This window comes from Ambystoma mexicanum, chromosome 12 (assembly GCF_040938575.1).
Source record: "Ambystoma mexicanum isolate Mex_15411 chromosome 12, UKY_AmexF1_1, whole genome shotgun sequence".
Taxonomy (NCBI): domain Eukaryota; kingdom Metazoa; phylum Chordata; class Amphibia; order Caudata; family Ambystomatidae; genus Ambystoma; species Ambystoma mexicanum.
Genome location: NC_090936.1, coordinates 15,618,833 through 15,634,985, shown reverse-complemented (window position 1 = coordinate 15,634,985; position 16,153 = coordinate 15,618,833).

The following is a 16,153-nucleotide window of genomic DNA, read 5'->3' as shown; positions in this document are numbered from 1 at the left end:
GTCATCCACAGACTGAGAATCCTGTGGACCACTTTGACTGTCTATAGCTTTTGATTCATAAACGCTTGACCTGGAAGTCCATTAATGGTGCTGCTTGTGGACACTAAAGGCCCATTGTGGGGATAGTTCTCACCCTACAAATACAGCTCTGAATTGTTGATTTATGTGGATTTTGGCTCCACACAGTTGTCGATTACCCTGCCCTGCAGGTTAATTACCATCTCTGCCCACATGGTGACTTGTTTTACTCTTTCTGTCTCCCGATAAACCACTAATGAAGGATTCTTGTGCATGTCCCTTGTTATCTTCTCCCTTGTTATCTTGAGCATGTCCCTTGTTATCTTTTCCCTTGTTATCTTGTGCATGTCCCTTGTTATCTTGTCCATTGTTATCTTGTGCATGTCCCTTGTTATCTTGTGCATGTCCCTTGTTATCTGCAGCAAGTCCTTTGTTATCTTGAGCAAATCCCTTGTTATCTTGAGCAAATCCCTTGTTATATTGTGCAAGACCCTTGTTATCTTGTGCATGTCCCTTGCTATCTTGTGCAAGGCCCTTGTTATCTTGTGCAAGTCCCTTGTTATTTTGGGCATGTCCCTTGTTATCTGATCAAGTCCCTTGCTATCTTGTGCAAGTCCCTTGTTATCTTGTGCATGTCCCTTGTTATCTTGAGCAAGTCCCTTGTTATCTTGGCAAATCCCTTGTTATCTTGTGCAAGTCCCATGTTATCTTGTGCTAGTCCCTTGTTATCTTGAGCATGTCCCTTGTTATCTTGTGCAAGTCCTTTGTTATCTTGTGCAAGTGCCTTGTCATCTTGTGCATGTTCTTGTTATCTTTTCCCTTGTTATCTTGTTCATGTCCCTTGTTATCTTGTGCATGTCCCTTGTTATCTTGTCCATTGTTATCTTGTGCATGTCCCTTGTTATCTTGTGCAAGTTCCTTGTTATCTTGTCCCTTGTTATCTTGTGCAAGTTCTTTGTTATCTTGTCCCTTGTTATCTTGTGCATGTCCCGTGTTATCTTGAGCATGTCCCTTGTTATCTTGAGCATGTCCCTTGTTATCAGTAGTTGATGGCTGAAGTAGTCATATCACACTCTATAGTACATCGCCTTCGGGGCACACAGATTGCTTTGCAATCAGGAGCCCTCAGTAAATACCTCAGAATCTGCAGTGTTCCGGCCTGCACCAGGGGCCCAATGCATCTTGTGGGTCTACTCATGGATCATGGGTCAGATCACCACTGGCTTAAGGGCAAGTTCTGCGGTGTGTATTTGTTCCGTCTAAGAGGGAGGGTCCATAGGCAAGAAGTCGCTGCTACATGAGTTCTAGCAACCGCCCATTTGGCAGTGCTATCCGAATCCTTGCTGATCGGACGGCTTATAATCCTCCTGCCCCGTGTTTTACATCCGGTTCATAATCTCTTGCCGGTGCGCGGTGTGGTGGGGACGGCAGGATTACTCCTACGTTTCTTACCACATCTCACTCTGATGATGTTTCCACCAGGCACGCATCATCCGCTGACTCGTCGCCTTTTTGTTTTCAGATACCGCGCTTGTCCTTTTTTACCACCCTGATTTCTGGTTCTAGTATGGAGTTAATGCTCTGTTGCAACCTCACCCATATGAGTAGTGAACACTTACTGGTACAGCTTCTGTTCTTGGTCTGCACGTGATTGCCGGGTAATAAAATGGTGCTTAACGTCTTCTGCATAAGCCGGGGATACGTGTCGGACAGAAAGTCGATATATTTTAATAGCAGAGTTTACTGAGATGTATTCACTAAGTCACATGATTGCAATGTTGATCTTCTCGGCCTGGCTCTGGGGCTTTAAGTGCAAACTGCTCCTTGAGCCACCTCTTGGCAGCCATCTTCTCCAAGGCAGTACAACTCCTGCTCATATTGTAACAAATGCTTCCTCCCAAATGCCCTGTGAATCCCAAAATAAATTCTGATAATTACTTCTCAAAACTCAATCAATCCAACATGTGCTACAAAATGCATCTTTCACTTCATCTCTATCCTGTTCCTCACAGTCCAGCCATGACACGGGTATGCACACGGAGGACCTGATCATTCCTAGAGGACACATGGAAGCTTTCTTCATCAAATGAACACACATGCGTGTCAAGTGACACACATCATAGATGACTTCGGTGGAATGAACATCATCCTGGGACATTTCAAAGAATCGGCACAAAGGATTATTCCAGCTTCCCTCAAAGGTTACCCACAATGCTATGAACACCACTCTGTTGCTTTTTAGACGTAGAAAACCCCAAATGCAAATAACGACTCTACACATCCTGGATCTTTGCCAGTCAGGATTCTGCCAAAAGTACTGCAAAGAAGAAAGAAACTCATTCTCACAGCTGAGATAATATCCTCAGTCATGCAGATGAAGCATCTCATATGATGCCAATCAATCTGACTGACAGCTTTGACACAGTGTGCCACAGCATGTGGCAAAGGTCTGAAACCTGCCAATTACACCGAAAGCAGCCTTGAGTGAATATTTTCAATATTTGCTGAGTACTGTAAGGGTGTAGAAGGAGGAGACTGACAGACGGGAGGCTTTGTCATTGCTGTAGACTTTCATTTGGAATTACGTAAAGAGAACATCTACCACACCCTATATCCATGAGGGGTTTTCCTGCCTCAACTAAAGTGCTAATGAGTCTGTCAGGATGTCTTATTAACTTAAAGAGTGCACTGTCCTGTGTCAAAATGTCCCTCTCTCTGTCCATTACACATGCAACTAAACTAAAAAGTTGTGCTGCAGTTCTTGGTCCAGGAGAATGACTCCCTCCTCCTGGACTAGCTAGCACAGTTCTGGTTACAAGCTGCCCAACAGGGGGAATGACTGCCTTTCCTTGATTGCAGTTCTTCACAAACAAACTAAAAGGATGCAGATCTTCCAAGACTTTGTGTCACAAAGTTCAAATACTTTATATTCCAGGGGAATTACTGCCTTCCCCTGGGTTCCTGATTTCATCCTGCTTGCTGGATGGTTTGGCAGTGGAATGACTCCATCCTCCAGGACTCTATGGCACAGTTCTGGTTGAAAGTTCTCCAGCAGGGGGAATGACTCCCTGCCCCTGATTACAGGCTGTAATACAGCACTGTACAAACAAAAAGCATGCAGATCCTTCAATACTCTGCGTCAGAAAGTTCAATACTTTGTATTCCAGGGGGAACTCCCTTCCCCTCGATTAATGGTTGAATCCTCCTTGCGGGTTTGTATGCCAGAAGAATGACTACATCCCCCAGGCCTTTCTCAGGCTTTATTTCACAGTTCACAGCCCCAGAGGGAATGACACATTTCCCCTGGCCTTCTTTAGCAAGCAAAGACCCAATTATGATGAGGGTCCCAAACCCCTGGTGCATTCTCCTGCCTTGTACCGTAATGTGAAAGTGGGTTAGTAATCTTCTCTTGTGGGTGCGGGTTCCAGACCTGTGCTTCTCTGTGCCTTGTTTTGGCAGACCTCGTTCACTTTCCTGCCAGTTACTGCCACAAAGCAAGCAACTTCCAATGTGCTCTATCTCACTGTTTGCTTTGCAAGTGGTCTGCATCCAACCAATGTACAGAGGAAGACAATTCCCGAGGCACTCTTTCTCACTTTTATTCTCAATGCTCGCCTGCGACCAACCACTGTACCGAGGAAGATGATTCCTGATGCACTCTTTCTCACCCTTATTATCAATAGTGGTCTCACTGGGTCCCCATCCGACTTCCTCTCTCTCCCGTTACCTGTTTCCGAGGAGTTCTTCACCGGATCTCTGCGGGCAGCGGGTCTTGGTTCATGCTGCTCTTCTCTGCTCGGTGTGATCCTGCGCTGCACTGCTGCAGGCTCTTGCTGGTGGTCACAGCATTGTTCTGTGGAGTTCTGTTCCACCCGCTTCAGGTCATGCCACTGCCCTACAGTCTCCAGCTCCCCCTCAGATTTGTTCTGCGCCACTGGGTCAAGGATTCCCCCCTCCGATCTCTGGATTTGTTTAGTGGGCTGCTCATCGCTTCTTTGGCTTCCTCACTGTGAACATCCCGGGCTATACTACATCTCCTGCTGGTTGGCTGTTACTCTCCTACATGAAGTCCTTTGTCTATTTTCTATCTGTTGGTTGGCAATTGTTGGCATTATGCTTTAAGTCCCCTTTCTATGTCTGTGGACCTTCAATATGTATTCCTCTCTGCCTACTCTTCATCCCAGTACTTCTATAATCACTCTCCCTTGGGTAGTCCATGTCCTCCTTCGTCTCAGTAGAAGTCAAGTCTATGGACCTGCATAAATACATGGGTTTGTTAAGAATGTCACTGGGGTTTTCAAAGTAGGGCGGTGTGTAGGGTGTTGTGTGAGGGTTTTTATACCGCTTCTCCCTTAGATGGTCGTCCTTGTCCCTAGTGAGGGAATCTCTCCCCATGAGATCCTCCCACTGAATACCACCCTCGGGGGAAATATTGGGTAGCAGCCTCACCTCCCTGGCCTCATGGGAAGGGGGTACCCCTAGGGGAGAAGTGACAACATCTAAGGACTTCTCACAGTAGTCACTAACTAAAGGTAAAAGAAAGCTTGTGTCTCTTAGACACAACCACCTGTGGAGATCTCCAAGACCCCCACACCTCTCAGATGTTTAGTTCAACATACAGGTGCCTGCATTTAGTGGGAATATTGTGCCTCTTTCAGTAACGTCGAAGATGATACAGAAAATCTAGTTGAATGTCAATTGTGCTGGTGCTTATTTCCCATTTTCAAAGATCTGAACAAACTGTGAAGTGGTTGAGAAGTGGAAAAGGCATTTTAGCAGCTGTAAAATGGGATCCTTTAAAGTCCCTCCCCCCACATATGCTTCTCCTACCCACCCTCACTTTATCCACACGTCCATTGGGATATGCAACCTTTTCATCTCAGACATGCTCCAAAATAAGTCATGTAAATCAACAGAAATTAATTATTGACTCAACACCTCCTATCGTCACCCTGCACTGGCCTCTGGGTAACCGGACTGCACAGATTCCTGCTTCTCCATTTTCCAATAAGATCAGTTAGAAGAGGACCAACATGTCCACATTTTAGCAGCAGGACTGCCGTCTTTAATACACCCCCGCCCACGATGGCCAGTAAAACACATTTTGAGCACAGAGGCACATTGAAGGAATCTGCACTCACAGATTCCGAAGCTCATCCAAAAAAAAAAAAAACACGTGAAAAAATATTCTTATGGAATTAGAACATCTACTGAGCATTGCAACTCTAAAAGCAGACACCTTGTAAAACAGTGTAGGGAGACTGAAAAAAGGCTTATCCTAGAAATTAAATGCTCAGTAGGGGATTACTGTAGCATCACCTGCCGCCTATAGTGATAATAGCCTTCCGGCCTGATGCTATGTAGGCCTTCGAGAAATGAGAACTTCGGCGAGGGCTGATGGTTGATAGAACCAAACAGGCACTTAATGCTATTAACAAACTGAGCTGTCACCTGGGGGAGCAAATAATGTACAAACGATAGGTCCCTAGCCCCTGACCACGCCCATTAACACCATGTCCCCAACCCACCCTTACCTATATTCACCAACTTGTTGATAGATGTTGGTACCTCCCCTACAGCTTGGACTTCTTGATCTCAGTATCTCCACTCTGCCTCACATCACCATGGAAATAGAAAAGGACCCTCGGTTACTGACATCTTCTATTTTCATGTTTTTTTTCTCCCTTTGGTAGCTAGCTATTAGCACCTCAGGGTGCTCTTAGAAATAGTACACAGACAGAGAGCTGAATAGTCCTGTAGATTCACTAGGGTCTGATGTTAAGTAACTGGGGTCTAGGCTGTTACTGATGATCCAACCCGCCGCCGCCGCAGATAGTATTGGTTAGGTTTGTAATTGTCAAGCCTGCCGCTCAGTGCCAAGCGGCTCAATCACTTACCTTTTCGTGGTGTGTCTATCCTCTCAGATGGTACACTACTGGCGATTCCCCTCTGTCTGGGGGCACGCCTTCCCTGTGACTCCACACCGAACAAGGTGTTGCAGGCCATGTATAGGCTGCCATGTTCATTCGACCATGACAAGGCAGGTGACCTTCCCCCAGACACGGTGTGCATGTCATAGACCTGGCGCTGTTGGTGGCCATGGAGACACGTGCCGTGCGTGCACGCGGCACCTATTTAGATGCCTGTTGTCAGCTGTTCAGTGCGTCTCAATGCTCCCTTCTGTACCCTGTTTCCTTGAACTCTGTTCAGCCCTGTTCTTCAGAGCTCTGTTCTCACCTTCCTCTTGCCAAGTTCCTGCTTCCTTTCCTTTTTTCTACCTTTGACTGCCTTCTGGTTTCCGTCTGGTTTCCTTTTTGTCTATCTGATCCCAGCTTCTCTTCCCTTGCGCTTGTCAGCTGTCTTCTTGCCAGGTTTCCCCTCTATCTGCCTCTTGCTTCTGTACCCTACCTGCCCTTCAGCCTGCAGTCAATTTGTTCCGTTTCCACCTTCAGGATTCTGTCTTCACTGCCTCTGCTGGAATGGTTGTTTTTCCTATGTCCTCGATATTCCACCATCGACTCCCTTGCTGGTGATTCCTTGACTGTCCTGGTGCCACGTTAATCGGGGGAAGCCAATCCGTGGCATTGGGAGGGCCTAAAAGGAGATCCCGGGTGATCAACCTCTCAGTGATCTCTATTTGGGAGTTCTCTCATTGTCATTCTGACAACGGCCAGATCAGAAGGATCACAAAGACCTCTCTCTGGAACAAACGTGACCTGTTCCTTGACAGTAATATAGCAGGAAAAGAGATCATGTATGTTTGCCTGTGTTTGTTATTACAATCCTGTTTTCATAGATCATTTTATTTAGATTTTTGTAAGCGATTAGAAAAGCGTATTCAGCAAATAATGCGCGTACATTTCCTTTCTTAGAACTAAATTCTCAAGGCCCTCTATTGCTGAAAACTCCTTACAGGAAGTATATTTTTTCAGATTTGCATTAATTCATTCGACCACCATGTTAACTCCGCCAGAAAATCACTGCGCCTTTTGTGTTTTTTCTCCATTGATATGCAGATCTGCTAATTGCAGGAAAGACTTCTTTCCCTCCTGATAAGTCACGGCGGGCTAACATGGTGTCCCGGCAACCAGGAAAGAGTGCCAATGCACCATGACAAGGGGCAGTGCTCCCCATCAGCAGACACAGTGGGTGCAATTGACCGTGACCGTCCTTGACTATAACTGCAAAGGGGGTCCAAGCAAATGGACAGGCACATGCGCCTCAATTACATCATAGTTGACCATGCTGAACCTCACATGCTCTACGTCACTGAGTTAGCAGAACAACACAATATGTGTGCCCACAATGCCCACTAGCTGCAGTGATCCAGGCTGATCACAGGAGCACCAGCTCACCCTTCCACATCTCTACAGAGGATTTAAAATCTCTAAAAGCAGAGCCTTGCACGCTTCTGTCTTGTTTTTCCCTTGTGTGTTTGCTCCACGCGGTGATTACCATATCATCCTCGGCATTGCAATTAAGTTGTCAAGGGAGGGAGCTGTGAACATAGGTTGTGCGGATGCCTCATTGCTTTGCATAATTCCCAGGATGTCTGCTGCTCTGATGCAGGTGTTTGCAGTTATCAATCACCTGGGATCCGTGTTCCAGGAGCATGCAGCTGACATTTATCTGCTGTGTCTGTGTGTGGGCAAGTGTTTCATCCTAGGAGCAGCCCGCGTGACACATTTAATCCAGGAAATGCACTGCCACCAGCCTCTCCCCGCACCACAGTTAACAAGTTACAATTATATATACTTTATCACATACAGATTATTACTGGAGAATTCTCGCATCCACCTGGAACCCAGACGAAGGCAATGACTGCTTGGGAGTTATATCTCACTCTGATTATAGAGTTTACCTTCATGTCACGCAGTCTCTTCCTCTTTCCTCTTTTTTCTAATATAGTTTTCAAAAATGTTCAACAGCAGCAGAAGGAGGATCCACCCACACAGGTTACATTTGTGAAATATGAACATTTTTAATACAAGTAGAGCTAATTGTGTATCTTGCCTGTGTGTTTGCTGCATAAACCTATGACATATCCTTGGAAAAGCAGAGACAAAGCACATTCTTCCTCGAGAAATCGGATCATTAAAAGTTCATGACATAATACAAATAAATGTGTTTTATTATGTAACTAAGGGAAAAACATAATTTAGAGGCACACAGTGTTTTCATTCACAAACACTATTAATTCTAATGCATACAAGCTATTATTTTAATATACAACATTGTTTGTAATTCTTTACAAGATCTTGGTTTTAATATTGAAGACATGGTACACCAGTGTAATTGCCAAGCTCACCAAGTACATGCAAGGGAGAGGCAGAAAGGGAACCCTGAAAGTTTTATCGCATAGCAGAATCTTGCACTTTTGATTAGTGTTCAAGAAATCAATTAGAACCTTGATATGTTTATAAATCAATGCATTTCTTAATTTCTCAGTGGACCCCTTCCCTATGCTGCTTTCTCGGAGACCAGCAGGACACATGGACTTGCATTAAGGAAAGAGCACACACAGTTTTCTCTCACAGCCCAAGGACTTCTATATCCAGCAGGTGAAATGTTTCGGGACTAAGTTGGCAAGCTTCCGGTGCCTTATCCATTATCATGGATCTGTGTCTTCCAAGCTACTAAACATGGTTTCAGAATCAGTCAAGAGTGCAAAGGAAACAATACAATAGGTTGCAAAACGCAGAAAGGCACACTGAGAATGGTGTGTGTTATCTCTGTGGTAACTACAGTCTAGTCTACCCACATGAAGAAAATAAAAAGGATTTACTAAAGCATATTTTATATGCACTGCAACATTTATTTCTCACAGGCTACTCTGACACTCAAGCTCATCTTTTTTTCTGGCATATTATGTTCAGTCTGTTAACAGTGAAGCATCCCCATTCAGACAGTGGAACATTTAAAGTTAGCTCTGGACACGGGGCATCAAACTGTGCTCAGACATTGTGTTCTTTCTAAGTAGCACTGGTCCATTCTGTTTACAGTGCATGCTTTATAATGGAGATCAGATCTGCTTGCAGGGAAAAAGAAGGCTGTGGGAATTGAGGGCCGTGAAATCTTGTGTTAACTGCCTTTATTTTTGCTGTCTAAGTTGGACCTCCTGCTGAATGGACCTGGCCTCCCTCCAGCTCCCGGCCTTTTGCAGACCCCCCCCCCCACCCTTGTATGTCAGCAGATGGGGAAGCATTGTACAGTCAAGTGCAAGTCACTCACCGGAGACATCTTTCATTACATTTGTTCCGTGAGACTTACCCCAAATTAGGAATGCATGTAAAGAAATTATCCAGTATAATGACAACACATATAACAGAACCGGTTTGGCAGAAAGGAGCTCGGAACACGGTAAAACAACGCCATGGCAGGAACTTCCTTGGGAACAATTTATGGAGAACAAGCCAGAGGGAGACATTTCTAAGAGTAAACAAACTTTTTTTAAATCGTGGAAAGATCCTGCTTCCAATAATAAAATATATACAAAGCACGCCTACCCCAACAGCGCACTTTGCAAATGTAGACATCATATAACATAACTACACTCAATGAGTAGTACTTACGATTTAGCACACACATTCCTGGATACAAGTCTAAAACTAGTGTTGTGTGTCAATAAATATGAAAAGAAAGCATTGTATTAGCATACTGTAAATTCAAGAAAGAGAACATTACAAAAAATTGTACACTTTGACTTATTCCATGTTACATTAGTATGTGAGAACACGGTGCCTGGGAGGGTTTAATAATAGAGGAACACTAGATTAACCCAGAAGAGGAATACATCATAAAATGTTTCAAAAGGAAATGTTTTCTCATAGAAATGTTGTATTGTTATCACTGACATGTTTGAATTTAAAGTCATTCCAACATGGAGATGTATACTTCTTTTTAATATTAAATCTAAGCTGCTGTTCACACCAAAAAACCTTCTATTTTCTATTTGACATTTGGCTAGCCTTAGCAAACTAGAATAGAGCCACCTTGCATGTCTGTGCTTCTGCTTCAGTATTTATTTTTTGTATGACAGCATTCAAGTACTTCAGACTGGTTCAGAAAACATAGATAGTGAGAGCCAGTAACTAATGTATGAACTTGTTAATATTTGAATACGTTCTCGGGAGGATAGCTGAGGGGCAACACGCTCACCCTGGAAGCAAGTCTACGTGGAGCAACACAGGTTTGATCCCTGGGTCCGCGCTTAGAAACTTCTGGGTATTAAGCGCGTTATAAATAACCAATTACAATTCTTGTAGGTGCAGGGACATCATGCTCCAGTGGGTGTCAGGTTATGGGCAACATGTCGAGCTTCATTACAATTGAGCTGAGCAGAAACTAATGTGCCGGTAACAAACTTTCCGGCACCTTTTCCGGACCGACTTACTCCGTTTTTGCCAGTAGGTGCTGGGAACTACCGACAGGCCTGACCTGTCGGTAGTTCAGGCCCTTACCGGCAGATAAATCACTGATGTACCGCACCTTCAACAGCAGTGCCGGTGCTTCACTGTTACCATTCCCATGGATTCCTATGGGACTCTATGGGAATGGGAACATACCGTTCCACCGCCGCCTCTAATATCCCGGTAATACCAAGATATCGGGTGGCGGAAACAGGAAGCCCAGGTTGCCGGAAGGCCTCTGGTACTACCGGCGGCTAACCGGCAACCTCATAACGAAGCCCATTGTCTCCTGCAGATTGTACATAGTTTTATCACTTTCTGTTGTGAAGCAGGAAGAGTGATATTGGGTCAGAGGCTTAAACACAGCCGATGAAGCCACAGCGCTGCTGTCTGTCAGGGTTGTGCATTACACCACCACTCATGACAAGTTATTGGGGAACACCCTGTTGTGCTTTAATGGCTAGCAAAAAAGTATCTAAGCACTGCCATTTTCAGAAGCCCCTGGAATGAGCAGGCATTTAACATAATTTGATTCAAATCAAGATGTAATCCCAGTTCATAGACCAAAGTCTTGGTTATGTGTGAGTGAACTACTGCAAGATGAAACAAGTGTGCTTGACAATCACAGTGAGAGGAACAACACTATCAACAATTACAAAAGAAGCAGGGAACGCATGTTGTTAAAGTTTCACATACTACTGCATGTATATTGATACATGCATGCACCTATTTCACCTTATATTTGTCTAGTTGTCTCTGTATAGCAGCCCTAGTGACTTGTATCTGTTGAGTGGATTGTAGGGCAGACGTTCCCTTCTGGAACATTAACTGTGAGAAAGTGTCCTCTTTCAAGATGCATTTTTAGTTTTGAAGCTTATATGGCACTTTAGCGCCACATATAAAGCCAACACCATCAGCATAGCAGTGCATAAAGTAGGGAGATGGGTTGTGAGAAGGAACGCTGACCTTTTGGAGTTTTAACCTACACTGACTATTCAAGTCCATGCTAATCCCTGTGGTTATTTCCTCGAATTAACCACCTCTCTACCCTGGGACAGGCCAGTAGAATGGCTATCTCTCTCTGTGTTCTCAGAACTAAGACCAAACACCAACATTCTATAACTGTAGAATGTCAACGTGATGGTAAAACCAAAAAAGAAATAAGTGTCAGAATGGCAATTGTGAACCATAAAAAAGTGAATTTCGTACTCTGAGTGCCCGGGTATAACAAGAAGGAAGGGCCATTGTCTCTGAACAATGGAGTCAAAAGTAGTAGGAATTTCCTTTCCTCCGTAACATGGGTTTGTAAAGGAAACATTCAGTATCACAAAGTTACAGAAAACCCAAATAATCCAAATGAAATGGTGGGTGTAGACCAAAGTTTCCCAAGCAAAGCGTCAACAAAAAAGGTTCCTCCAGAAGGGGGATGTTGTTGTTCATCAACATTGGTCAAAAGGTTTTGCCTCATCCTTCAGTCTTATTCACTGTCTTGATGTCCCGAAGAAGGCTAGTTCAATTTAAACACTATGTTACTCTAGAGCCGAAACAGGATTGGGAGTTTTTTTAATTCTTTTTCTAAATGTGTTTTTACATTTTGTGAACTGTTGGTATGAATTAATTCCACTCCCATTGTTTTAATTAAGTATTTATTTATGCTTAAGTATTTTTTTTTAAAACATGTCAGTCGGCATTGATTGATTGATTTCTGATATACCATTTTGGTGAGGATACATCTAGGGACACCGTTACGGATGAATTTTGCTTTTGTAATTGCGCTTTCTGTTTAATTGAGTATCTGAATGTTTCCCTGTGGGATATGTGTCTATTTTTTAGTCACCATTTCCCTTGTGTGAGTTGATGGTTTGCCCATATTAAGTTATAAAATGCAGGGTTTTCCTAGCCATGGAGCCAAGGTTCATTGACTGCTAGTTCTTTTCAGGGTGCACTGGTCCACTCCTGTTTGGATGACATTAACTACACGGTCTAGTCTGTCTAGGGCACATCATCATTCTACTGTTAAACACCACCTCCCTGACCCTGTTACTTCATCTTTTCTACGGCATTGGAAAATGCAGTGGCAGTGGTGGAGGGCGCTATACATCCGGTAACATGCATCTGTTTACAAGGTTCTCGAGGGTAATGGCCTCAAACGCTGTCATCTGGCACAGCGCAATGTAGCATGCTCCGCCTCCATTCTGGATATAATGTCACAGTCAACTTGAAGCAAGAGCTTCTGATTGGAGTTGTGTTTCCATTTGCAGACTTTTTGTATTCTTGGATTTCCTGTTTTCCGACCCAGTTTTTCGCCCTTGACTCTGGATTGCTGTGGATTTTCCTCTGTCTCCTGGTTACCACCCCTTGCTGAACCCTGCTTCACGTAACCCGGACTGCCCTGCTGAACGTTCTGATACCAGGCTGCCCGCACAGAGCCAACACTTGCTTCACGTACCTGGACTGCCTTGCCTAATGTTCTGTTACCACGCTGCCTGCATAAAGCCAACCAGCACACACCTTGAATTCCTGTTTGGACACTCTGCATGCCGAAGATCACTGGGGACTCATATCCACGTCTGGGCACAGGCTACAAACGCTAAGCTGACTTGGTGCACCCTCCGGCCGAACAGGCATCCGCGTGGCTACAGGAAGATAGGTCCGTACTAACCTTGCCTTACCTTTTACATTTGCGATACCTCATAGGATTACTTGGAACACCTTATCCTTGACTCTCAGCTACCACAACCCCTGGTAAGATCATCATCCTTATTTCCTTGTACCTCTCACTCTCTCCTCCATCTGATGGCTAACTACTCATTGTTATTGTATTGATTAGATCTTGGACAGGCTCTGGTCATCACCTACCTCAGAGGAATCCTAGTTGCAACTCTGCATGCCAGATCTCCTTGCTCTAGAGGTCAGCCGGGTTCCATATTTTTTATTACTGTTCATGTTACATGTACATTTCGGTAACAGTGGACTCCTCTGATCTTCAGCTGGCATTGTTGGTGGTGCTTTATAGCCCTTCTCTTTCAATTGATTACCCGCTCTGTTAGTAATAGGTAACTGATAAAGAGGTTCATTGATTGGAAGAACATCAGTCAAGAGAGAAGAGTCAAGACTTTTTGTCTGAGGTTCCCCGAGACACACAGTGAGGAGAAGCCGCAATCAGTGGTAAACTGGGACAAGTATTACTTGGTAAGTCACTACAGTTCTGAATTGGTGGTCCGCAACAACTCCCTACCGGGAAGTTCCTGTGGGCTGCCAAGGATTTCTGGGTCCCAGGTTGTGTGGCATAGTCTGGTAGGGTACAGTGAAGCAGTCTGGCCCTACACTTCAACTTCACCCTCTCTCTCTAAAAGTGTTCCTTCCTCTCCAAAGCAAAATCTTCTATATGTTTCAAACCGAACACACCATCCACTGTTGCCTTTATTCTGTTCTCCCTCTCCTTTCCAATATCTCTCTCCCTATTTTCCTAGATGGTACCCTCGTTTTCCTCAACTCCCTCCTCCTCTCTCTTTCTTTGTAAACAACAGACTTCCCTTTGTCCCTCCCCACCCATCTCTTCCTCCACACACAAAGTATCTCTCTCTGTCTCGACACAATTGGGGTCTCCCTCTGGCCCCACACTATCAGTGTGCCACACCTCTCCCTCCTTACCACACACACGTTTCTCCTTCTTCCTGAGCTCTGCTGCCATGCTCTCCTCACTTAGTCTTCAGGACAAAGCTCCCCCAGGTCTGATATTTGTGATGTCATCATTGATGTCCTGGGTGTTAGTATTAGCTGGGCACGGTGGTGGCGCGAGTTATGGTTGCTTAGCGTACCATAACTGGCAAATTTTTGGGTTTTTTAACAAAAACATGTTTTTTATTATTTTCAACAAGCAATAAACATCAACACACATGTTCTCCCCAACATTTCTCCCACCTCCCTTCCCACCCCCCCGGAAGAGTTCGGGTCCTCCATGTTTTCCTGTTCGGGAATTCTCACGAGCTATATATGTCCGATATTTTAATGTTGTGTGGACACCATTGTTCCATATAGTCTGATTTCAGGTATTCCAACACTGATCCCCATTCCCTCGTGAAGGATTTGTTCTGGATCTGGAGATGGTTCGTGATCTTTTCCATGGTCATCTGGGACCACACCTTTTGCAGCCATGTGTAAGTCAGTGGTGGGTCTCATTTCTTCCAATTTTGGGCTATAGTTGCCCATGCCTCTATGACCATGCCCATAAAGCTCCTCCATTGAGCTTTGTGAAGTTTTTTGGTATAGGGGTCTTTGAATCCGCACAACCACACCCTCGCCCCCATTTGGCCGGACTCCGGGTATATTTTTGTCATTTCCTTCTGTACTTCCTTCCAGAAGCTCTTCACTCCCTGGCACTCCCACCAGATGTGCCTCCAGGTTCCTACGACCTGGCACCCCCTCCAACAATGGTTCGACACATCTGGGTACATTGACCCAAGCCTCTCTGGGGTATGGTGCCATTGGGTAATTATTTTCAACCACATTTCTATGGTTTGGACAGCCCTGGTGAGTTTGGGGATGCCTGCCCACAGTTCCTCCCATTGCTGCCTGGTGATTTCCTCCCCTAGTGTGGCTTCCCATCTTCTCATGTACGTCCATTTGATTTCCTCTTCTGGTGTGCAGATGAAGCTATACAGCGAAGACACCAGCTTTTTGTCACCTGGGTTGGTTATTAAATATGTCTCAAATGGTGTGAGGTCTCTTGCGGCCGCCAGGAAAACTTCTGGTGTACACAGCCAGTGCTTTAACTGTTTGTATTTATATCTGTCTGCTTCTGTTAACTTCCACATATTTTTACATTCTGCAAAATTTCGTATTTCATTGTCTTAGATCAGTTCCCCGATTTTCCTACACCCTGCTGCTTCCCACTTCTCAAAGCCACAGGGCTCTTATCCTGGTGGGAACTGTGGATTCCTGCAGATAGGCGTGAAAGGGGCCAGTGGGGTAGTCATGATTCCCTTTCTGGTTTGATATCCCAGGCGTTTAAAGTAGTTCTCATGACTTTGCTTACTCGAAGGTTCTGGTGTATGTGTTGTTTATTCTTCCACAGTAGGTCCTCTAGGGGGGTCCTAGCGATCACCCTATCTTGCGTTACCCAGATTGTCTGTTGGTTCTCCCCCAACCATTCCTTCAGGGCAGTCCTTTTAACAATGTTTTTTTTACTGAATTTCATAGGTTTTTATTAGTGCAACTTAACCATAACGTCCCTTTAAGAATTCTTTTTGCTAAAGGTCATCGGTTTTTAGTAGTGGCACGTAACCATAATGTAAAGTAACTTCTGACTTAATTACACACCTTGCGCAGAATGCCATATGACCATATGCTGGCGTACAGCACAGTGACATGTCCGGCAATCCGTACACACTTAAGAATAAGATGTATGCCTCGTGGACAGTTTGGAAATACATTTCATATTTATGAAGGAACGTCAACCTTCAACATTTCCCTTGCACAACTCCAACACATATTGGTAGTGAGCCATTAGCAATGTAGTACACATTACATACTTTTAACAAAAGCTCTAGTTATCTGAAAATGACATCAGCTAAGGCCATCCCTCCTCTCCAAGAAACAGCAGCACTGCTGTAATGAAGGAGCATGAGAAAGACTGCCCCTACCTTACAAATAACAAACGCACAACATTTCCCCCCATCCACCTACCCCCCCATATTACTGTTTGGTGCCTCTTTGCTCATTTC